We start from the raw sequence: 10,952 nt of genomic DNA, 5'->3' as shown, positions 1-10,952 counted from the left end.
TCGCGAAAAAAATTTGGCTGTTTCATACATTTTGGCTGGTCGAAAGTCTATGGGAGGGTAAACTCTTTTTTTCGCGATTTCGAGGTTGGTCCCGTAGCAAAAGTTGCTCAGTATAATCCCAAAACCTCCCTGGCAACGGGAATGTAATTATTTTTTAGCCATCCTGTATAGTGTATAGGAATCCTCAGTAGTCCACATATCGATGAATGTCGTCGATAGACAACATGTCACAGATATGCAGCAGCAGCTATTGAAGCATCAGGTTCCGTCAACTACGGCTCATATGCGCCAGCCGGATAAAGGGCTAGCGATCCACTTGCATAGTCTATTGGACAGTCCATAAGATGGTAACTTCGACAGGAGACCCCTAACGTAAAAGACGCGCTAACACTGGACACAACTCTGAAGCACTTGGCCCGCTCGCCTTATAAAACGAAAGCATAGCAACTCCCGCCGAATATCCCTCTGCTTGATAGAAGTTTCTGGCATAGAGTATTCACACTACGGGATGGTGGGCGGTAGGGCGCTACCGTCGTCTTTCAAGATCGAGTTCGATGCAAAAAGAGTTTCTAAAAGATCGTCTTTCTCCCTTTGCGCTGTGGGCCAGATTACCATCCGCATTTCACACTTCACAGTGGTGGTAAATACGACTGACAAAAGTTTCCCTGCTGCCTTTGGCAAGGCGGAGAGGTAGTCTTTAGCCCATTTTGGCGCCCCCCCTTGGACGTCGCCCGGGGCACATTTATTGCTATTTCATAACTGCTCATCTATAAGTTTCGTTTCCAATATAAATAGAATGCTTAACGGTGTAGAAAATATCAACATTCCTCTCAGACCTCCAACAAAAAGGGGCCAAACTGAAAACCAGCGCTGGACGCCAGTCTAGCACATGCTGAGCTTGGTACCCACGGCCAACATGTCTTGCTAAATGTAATTACCTATGTATAGAGTAGACAATAAGTTAGTACTTAACCTAGAATAACTTAGTACATACTTAACATAGAATTTATATGTAGGTATATGGTTTGTATTCCTAATATTTTTTCTGCCATCAACTTATCATGTTTTGGCAATGGAGCATTCCATGAAATTGACTACCGTTTGTCCCGTAGAAATGCAGATTTTCTGGAGATTTGGAGGTATAAGAGTTTCCTTTTCTATGACAAATGGTCAAACATGCACGGAAAATTATTCGCTTGCTTTAAATGGCGAAAAAAAAAAGTCGCAACACAGGAAATAAAATGCGTTTGTACGGGACAGCTCGTGGAATGCTCCAATAAAGTGGCATTCAGAGTGTAGCCTTGAGGTTGCCAAGCTAAGCAACCAAGTCAGGTGTCACGGTCTTCAGGTCCTCAACAGGCCCAGGGTATGAGTGTCCGGTTCTCAGGCGGCACCAGATTTTCCGAGGAAGGTCAAACCCTTTTGGTTTTTTAGTTGGGTCAGATATACAGCAACTCCGAGCTGCCGAAGCTGACCATTCCGCTATCCACCTATCCGAAATATTAAAGCTGCTCAGGCTCCCAGCTGTAGCACAGGGTCAGGGTGGGGTTATTCGTGATATTCTCAGCCTCCCTCTTCAACGCCTTGAGTCGTCGGATGTGAGGAGGGGCAATGTGACTCAATGCCGGCAGCCAGTGGCGGTTGTAGATCGGATAGTGCCTGAGATGCATCGCATGGTCTCGTTGAGCTTAACGTCCAATGTATGGGTATGTGCACTTTCAAGCCTCCAATATGTCATGACTGAAACAGAAACAAATTATATTAGATGAGGTCAGGCGCAGGCTAGTACTTACAGCGGTTCATTGCCAAATTATGTGAAATTAATGTCACTTTTAGAAAGCTCTCGTTTTTAAGCCAGGGGGATTTTTATGTTACAGTTGTCCGAATTATCGATTGAAAATAAATTGAATTTTGTTCTAGTAATTATTTATCCGTTATTAAAGTTGTATTATGTATCAAGTGTAGTTCTGTACCACGATATTCTATACGACACAAACATACCCACACACTTACATAGGCTGCTAAAATCATTCCCATAGTCAGGTATAGGTACAATAAACCATTTTACCAAACACAAAAAAAAATATTCCAGCTGCCAGCAGTAAAGAAACCAGCTTCTACTCCCAAGCCCTAACAATATAAATAAGTTTTTAGCAAAAATATCATTTTTGGTATAAGCTTTTATCGCTGACTGTACTTTTCTTTCAACAGGCAACTAATACTCACTAAGACTCAGACTCAGACTCAGAGTCCATTCTAACAACACCAAGCACAATTAGTTTGCGTTGTTTTATCACAGTGTTCCCATGGCCACCTCATATCTCCATCATCAGATAGGCTCCATGTCATCATAATATTGCAATTGTCATCCGATTTACATATTGTTATGTAAGTATGCAAAATTTCATCTCAATTGGAAATCGGGAAGTGGGTCAAACTTAGCTGTCAAATGTATATGGCCAGCTTTAGTGCTAACATAACTGTTCCTAGTATTCCTATATTACATATTATAAGTAAGAATATTGTACTAGTAGGTATTATATTATTTTATAATCTTAGTAGAATAGGTACTAATACAATTTATTTGTATTGAATAAGGCCGGCGCCCCACTGCTGCGCACGCTACATCCACGGCCCACGTTTTAATACAAACCGTGGGCAAGCCCACGAAATTTTGTATAGGAACGTGGGTCATGTACATAGCGTGCGCAGCAGTGGGGCTCCGGCCTAATACCGTCCGAGAAATGGGCCCCTGTTCTACAATATATATCGCACTCAATCTATCTGAATTTTATCTTCCCTCAAATAAAAGAAAGATAAAGGTCGGTTATCCAAATATTATGACAATTACTTAATTACAATTGCCAGTCACCTGTTCGGCAGCGCTGCCTTCTTGTAAGTCGGAGACGAAGATTCCTCGGCCGGCTTCCGTGTGCCGCCCCTCGATGATCATAATGCCCAGGCCCGACGGACCCTGGAAAAGAAGATCATCATCATTAACTTAAGAGTTACTAAGTAACTTGTCGGTGGAGTAACTTCCAGCTTTCCCTATCTTGCACATAGCGTGCGCAGCAGTGGGGCGCCGGCCTAACTCTTGCAGGGAATTTGTAAGTTACTTGTGGGTATGGCTACTTTATTTATTTTATAAACTTTATTGCACAAACATATATAATTACGTAAAAATAGCGAACTTAATGCCAAAAGGCATTATCTACCACCTACTAGTCAACCATAGAAACAAATATGTGACGTTCCACGGCAAAAGGTACCTTATGGCGGCTGGCGCTTACGTCGCATAGCGCCGCAATAATATTGGAGCGGCGTTAATAGTTAATAGAGTAAGCGCCAACCGCCATAAGGTACATTTACCCGTGGGACGTCACATATAAACACTAAAGGTTGGTGCAAAAACCAATCAAAAAGCAAATGCAATAGGTATATCTTAGATATACATACTAACATAAACATACATATATGTTATAAAAATAAATGTACTAATATGTATATGGGATGATAGACACTAGACGAGACATTTAGCAGATGACTACCGAGCATGACTACTCAAAAATCAAATTTTCTTGGAGCTTGTCTTACAGGTAGAGGGAGTGCATTCCATAGATAGGTTGCCTGAACGGCAAAACAATTAGACATAAAACGGTTATAAAGAGGAAGGACTTAAAGTTTAAGTGAGCGGGAGTTCACATCCGGAACAGGCATAAAAACTAAATACTTATTAATAATATTTTATCTTTATGTCTTAGATTTATGGCATAAAGTGTGTCTTTTTCTTTGTCAATAAACTTTTATTCTTGCTACAAAACTAGCTTCTAGAATATACAGAGTAAAAAAAAATTTTTTTTTTAAAGTGAGGTCTACGGGTTTCAAGGATGTTAATATTTGTTAGAATGCGTATGCACTTTTTATGCAGTGTGAATAAATGTATGCATAGGTAGTGTTGTAGTGTAACTTTTACACATCATTTTTGCCAAATCAACTTCCTGAAATTATAGTAGTGATAGAACAGGTTTTTAACAAACTTTTGTCACTTAGTAGAACATAATAGATAGAATGAGAAGAAATAGATAATAAGTGTCAATAATATTAAAAGGCACCAGAAAATTTTCATGATTTTAGTTTAGGAAAGGTGTACTTACATCTTCAATCCTTTCTTCTGGATCTTAGAAGTTATGTGCAATGTGAAGCATTGCATTTTGTATCTCTGGCTTCCGAGAGGCTCATGGATCTCCCTGTAGGTGTAGGCGAACAGGGGATGCTGAGTTATATATATTTGGCTAGCATTTTCTTGTGCGCCGAAGCATCGTCTGAAATTAAACATATTCATGACAAAACCAGTTAATGATCAAACGAACTATAACTTTTTCTATAAATAAATTAGAGAAACTTACATTTTGGGTGGCATTTCCTTTAGTTCACACAGCAAATCAGTATTTTTCTTCGACTTAGTTTGTATGTTCACTAAATTCACTGAATCATGCGCGTACGCGATGCTTGTCAATGTCAAGTGAATTGTCAGTTGAGAAAACACGATTATCCGTGCATGTTATAATGTAAGTCAATTTGTATAAAGCTGTCACTCATTTAAACATTTTTCAATTTGGAAGTGTAGTAATAAAACTAACTATTCGTTTTCAAACATCGTCCGACACACGTCCGACATTTTAATAAAGCCAGGCATTAAATGGATTTTTCATAAACTCTAGGCATAGACAATCGTGGTCACTTACGAATGATAGTGGATAACTTTATACGATATCGACGTGGTATTCTTATCGTAGCCCGTAACCATGTTCAGCAAAACGATAAAAATACGACTATCGTTAAAAGACGACAGTAGATTCCACGCGCAATATGATATAACCTTGCTAAGCCCGCAGGCCATAATTGTTAAAAAGAAAAAAAACTTTGTCTTTGCATTTTTATCACAAATTCCGTTTCAAGTATGAAACGTTTAAAAATTTCAGTAATTTAGGTACCTCACATTTTTTAATCGTTTTAATATAATTGTATTTATATTCAAATAATATAATCGTTTTTATTAAGAACTACTAACTAAATAGTTTCGCCAAGTGCCTTAAGTGAAAGGAAACGTTAAAACAAAAAACATAGTAACCGTCAAACTATAAAAGTCAAACAGAAGATTCTAATTTTTTGTAATTTTAATTAATAATTTAAAGTATAATCACTATAAATTGATGAAAATGAGTCCGCCTGGGAGAAAGAAACGTTATTGCCTTTCCGGCTGTGCGAATTAAAACAACATGACTCCAAAACGCATCAATGCTTCGTGGCTCGTGCTAGCTAGTCAAATTTAAGTCCAAGTTTTAATAGTGGATTTGTATTATTTTGAACTAATTTACTATAATAAGTGGAACCCTTAGAAAATATTTTTTTGGTTTGTTACGCATGTAAGTAATGAAAAATAAATGATATTTTTACACATCGTGTTTTTACTTTTGCGACTAAAATATTCTTTGGTATGAACATTTATAAAATACTGGTCTAGGCAAGGTCTAGGTAGTAAATCGTCACTGAATGAATAGGTATTATAGTACATAATATATTGGCGCCTTTTTCCTTGACCGTGTACAGTACACTACAATGAGGTGTATTCATTGTTTGTGACGATTACACAATAAACAGCACGACGCAACTACCCGCTAGCTTCACTCCGTGGAGAAGTGTCATGGCGGCGGGTGGCTGGCGGAGTGCACGAGCAATAACAGTTGTTTCATTTGATCACCCAGTACACAACGGAGCCTGGACGTCACAGATGGCGACGAGGGTAAAATATTACAAAAAAAATACGGAAAGGAAAGGTAACGGTGGCGGAAAAAAAACAAACCTAAGGTATGGAAATCCTAACCTAATAGCTACCGTATTTGTCCATTTCCTCCCGAGCTGCCGATTGTATTCAGGTAATACAAAATTTTGGGCGAGGTGATATTCAGTGTAACGAGTGACGTACGGTTGTACATAATGCGAAAATTTGTTGACTGTTTACATAAGAACAGTGGTTAACTTTACAACTATTATTGAGTAAATAATTGATGGTACGTAGCTCGGGAGGAATGTTTACTAAGCAAAGAAGAAATATACGCGTGCTTATTACACTAACTCTTTGACAATGGCTACTGTGCTAGAGCCTAGTTACCAAATGTAAATCCAAAAGTGTAATCAATGCAAGATAGATCAATAATTGGGGTCACTACAAAAAATAATGTACTCATGTTACATTATTCCTATGATGTGGCACCGACGTATTAGCCATGAATATTTCCATGAAATGACAGAAACGAATATGCTGATGGTTTGCGTGTTACAAATACAGATGGTACATGGTTTATTTTCTGACTCAAAATCGTATATTAGAATTCATATGATATAAAGGGTAAATAATCAAACTACCTTCGCGGAAATCATAATTATTATGAGTTGTGTATTTACCGTTCATACTTAAAATATACCGACCTACTTAGTCGTGTAATCAAATACTAAGATATTTTTACATGAGGGAACGTATAGAGAAACCTGCATATTAAGTCGGTATAGTTGTATACATTTTATGGACCTTATGTCCTAAAAGAAATATTGTTCGGTTAAAATAACCAGTTATAATCAATTGAAATGCTATTTATAGCACGATATGGGTATGAATCGATGTTAACTTAGTGTCGACTTAACATGTATTTATATATACATAGGTATGTGCTGTTTATGATAATAAACAATGCTAGCAGGTAACGGACCAGTTAAATTATCAAGGACCGTTACGATGTCAAGTGAGTCAAGAACATAGATAGCGTACTTAGACTGATGAATGCCGAGGGCTTTGTTATTGTTTTACTGTAGGAGTAGACACGTAAACTCAGCATCAAATGAATTGAGTAGTAAGTCGGAGTCGGACTAACAAGAAAAATAAATTGCAAGAAGTAAACTGTACATCACATCTATGCTGCAGTTGGTATAAGTAATAATTAGTAGGTTGAAACGTTCAACTGGTACTAGCAAAACAAATAATTAGTAGGTTGAAACTTTCAACCGGTACTAGCAAAACAAATAATTAGTAGGTTGAAACTTTCAACCGGTACTAGCAAAAAAAAAAATTAGTAGGTTGAAACTTTCAACCGGTACTAGCAAAACAAATAATTAGTAGGTTGAAACGTTCAACTGGTACTAGCAAAACAAATAATTAGTAGGTTGAAACGTTCAACTGGTACTAGCAAAACAAATAATTAGTAGGTTGAAACTTTCAACTGGTACTAGAAAAACAAATAAGTAGTAGGTTGAAATGTTCAACTGGTACTAGCAAAACGAATAATTAGTAGGTTGAAACTTTCAACCGGTACTAGCAAAACAAATAATTAGTAGGTTGAAACTTTCAACCGGTACTAGCAAAACAAATAATTAGTAGGTTGAAACTTTCAACCGGTACTAGCAAAACAAATAATTAGTAGGTTGAAACGTTCAACTGGTACTAGCAAAACAAATAATTAGTAGGTTGAAACTTTCAACTGGTACTAGCAAAACAAATAAGTAGTAGGTTGAAATGTTCAACTGGTACTAGCAAAACGAATAATTAGTAGGTTGAAATGTTCAACTGGTACTAGCAAAACGAATAATTAGTAGGTTGAAATGTTCAACTGGTACTAGCAAAACGAATAATTAGTAGGTTGAAATGTTCAACTGGTACTAGCAAAACAAATAGTTAGTAGGTTGAAACTTTCAACCGGTACTAGCAAAACAAATAATTAGTAGGTTGAAGCTTTCAACCGGTACTAGCAAAACAAATAATTAGTAGGTCGAAATGTTCAACTGGTACTAGCAAAACAAATAATGAGTAGGTTGAATCTTTCAACCGGTACTAGCAAAACAAATAATTAGTAGGTTGAAACGTTCAACTGGTACTAGCAAAACAAATAATGAGTAGGTTGAAACGTTCAACTGGTACTAGTAAAACAAATAAGTAGTAGTTTGAATCTTTCAACCGGTACTAGCAAAACAAATAATTAGTAGGTTGAAACGTTCAACTGGTACTAGCAAAACAAATAATTAGTAGGTTGAAACTTTCAACTGGTACTAGCAAAACAAATAAGTAGTAGGTTGAAATGTTCAACTGGTACTAGCAAAACGAATAATTAGTAGGTTGAAATGTTCAACTGGTACTAGCAAAACGAATAATTAGTAGGTTGAAATGTTCAACTGGTACTAGCAAAACGAATAATTAGTAGGTTGAAATGTTCAACTGGTACTAGCAAAACGAATAATTAGTAGGTTGAAATGTTCTACTGGTACTAGCAAAACGAATAATTAGTAGGTTGAAATGTTCAACTGGTACTAGCAAAACAAATAGTTAGTAGGTTGAAACTTTCAACCGGTACTAGCAAAACAAATATATGGTAGGTTGAAACTTTCAACCGGTACTAGCAAAACAAATAATTAGTAGGTCGAAATGTTCAACTGGTACTAGCAAAACAAATAATGAGTAGGTTGAATCTTTCAACCGGTACTAGCAAAACAAATAATTAGTAGGTTGAAACGTTCAACTGGTACTAGCAAAACAAATAATGAGTAGGTTGAAACGTTCAACTGGTACTAGTAAAACAAATAAGTAGTAGTTTGAATCTTTCAACCGGTACTAGCAAAACAAATAATTAGTAGGTTGAAACGTTCAACTGGTACTAGCAAAACAAATAATTAGTAGGTTGATTGTTCAACTGCTACTAGCAAAACAAATAATTAGTAGGTTGGAACTTTCAACTGGTATTAGCAAAACAAATAATAAGTAGGTTGGAACTTTCAACTGGTACTAGCAAAACAAATAATTAGTAGGTTGGAACTTTCAACTGGTACTAGCAAAACAAATATTTAGTGGGTTGGAACTTTCAACTGGTACTAGCAAAACAAATAATTAGTAGGTTGGAACTTTCAACTGGTACTAGCAAAATAAATAAGTAGTAGGTTGAATGTTCAACTAGTACTAGCAAAACAAAAGAAATGATAAGCGAAATCATAACACTTACCTACGATACAAACAGAGAATAATTAGTAAGTTGAATGTTCAACTGGTACTAACAAACCAAAAGAGTCAAATGTACCTAGTAACTAGTCTAGTAGATGCGATAGTGGTGGTTGGTACTAAAACGATAGGACCTTTTGTTATAGGTCGTCCAAATTAGTACAACATAGTACTTAAAAGTAAACTGACGCGATATAGTGTTGGTTGGTACTAACGATAGTATCTTGTTTTAGGTCATCCAAAATGTCCTAGATACCACCATTAGATGGATTATTTAGCCGACCAAAACTTAATAGGGAGGCAAAATAGTCATTAACTGACATTATGTTAGTATAGAGTGACCTCCTATTATGTAATGTATTTATTGAATTCGAAATTATATAATAAGCAGTTAAGTGCCTCTGCCTAATGTTCCAGTTAACTTAAGGCGTAGGTATAGATGGATGGCCTCGGGAATAGGCATATCTACTAAGGTAGATTCGGGATAGATTTCAATTATACAAAATAAAAAATACGCCAGTTGGAAAACATTTCCTGTAAAGTATTACAATTTAACCTTCTTCTAACCTATACCCGTATCATAAATTTACTGCATTTTGCAGATGTTCGTATGGGTAAGAACTTAATGTATCAGTTTAAATAAAAACGAACAAAGTATATATAAAAATATATTATACGACGACTTTGACGGTATTCCGGTTAAAGATTGTTGTAGCAATCCTGTTGGAACAGTTAGAAGACAGGTTAAATTATAGTTTAAGAGAAACAAGCAGGTGACCAGGATAAGAGTAATGATGCATTCTGCGTAAGTAGCCGTGGAAATTGTGGAACACAGAGGCATGCCTAAACTGCCCAAATAAAACCTATAAATAGATGAGGATATACAATTCTTCAAAATCGTATATGACCCAGATTTCATATAATAAATCCCAATTCCAATCTATTTTAAAAGCCGGAATACATGATTCTATAGAATAGTAATCAGGGCAAAGCTCAATTACAAACCCAAGTACAACAGGTACGTAAATAGACGCTGGGCCTGTCATAATACATCATGTCATGAAGTACCTAAAGTCAATGCTGTAAAAACTGAAGTGGCGATGCGGGGAGCCTTACACGGTGAGGAAGCACCGCTTACTTGACTAAACTACGAAACTATACCCAAGGCAACCATGACTAAGGTACTAACAGAAAAAACTCTAGTGACCAGCAGTTAACCTAATGTCTTGTAAATAGACATACGACTTTTGTCGGTTAACCATTGTAGATGACGAAGTCCCTTTTTAACTACCTAGGTAGTAGGTACACCTACTCAGATGAAGATGAGTGATGTGTGTGATGTGATGACTAATTATAATTAAGTGTAATTAAAAAGGCACTTTACCGGAAAATATATTTCCTTATTTCAGTCACATGCATAAACTTACAATAATTAAGGATGCCAAAACGCTTAGGTATGCGGTTGAGACAATACATACATTAGAAATTATACATAGTCTCAGAACCGATACATTAAATCAAAACAGAAACAAATAACTAAATACTGTGTGTAGGTACATTCCTACACATTATAAAATAAAAACAATAAGTATTCGAATTAACCGTGATTTTGATCGCTCTCAATGACAGTTTGCCTGATGTTTAATTTGTTGAGGCTAACAAATTAAGTAAAACTAGTAGATTAAAGTTGTAGCTTGAACCACTTCATTGATCTACCCAAGAGTACACATTTATTGTACTAATTGAGCACTAAGACTCAAAAGACCAAAAACCTAGGTCTTATCATTTAGAAACGTTAAACGTAACGATAAAATGGTAAAGTACCTAAACATTCGAACTGTACTCTGGTGTACTCAGTATTTCATGGGATCATGGTTAGAATAATGGAATTCCATTGGTTCGTTGGGAGATGTTT

At 36.4% G+C, this 10,952-nt stretch overlaps 1 long non-coding RNA gene across 2 annotated transcripts; it reads right to left on the bottom strand.

Annotated features, from left to right (window-relative positions):
• On the bottom strand, positions 1-4,845 carry LOC134799225 (uncharacterized). 2 transcript variants are annotated; one of them, XR_010145367.1, is made up of 4 exons: positions 4,407-4,845; positions 4,155-4,322; positions 2,873-2,974; positions 1-1,740 (listed from the first exon to the last, which is right to left on the bottom strand). It is a non-coding gene; the product is annotated as an uncharacterized LOC134799225 (long non-coding RNA). The 2 variants fall into 2 exon arrangements; XR_010145366.1 differs by having other exon boundaries at positions 4,155-4,845.
• Between the last annotated feature and the right edge of the window lie 6,107 nt (positions 4,846-10,952).

The sequence above is a fragment of the Cydia splendana genome, chromosome 18 (assembly GCF_910591565.1).
Source record: "Cydia splendana chromosome 18, ilCydSple1.2, whole genome shotgun sequence".
NCBI classification, from domain to species: domain Eukaryota; kingdom Metazoa; phylum Arthropoda; class Insecta; order Lepidoptera; family Tortricidae; genus Cydia; species Cydia splendana.
This window is presented reverse-complemented; position numbering and strand designations above follow the sequence as displayed.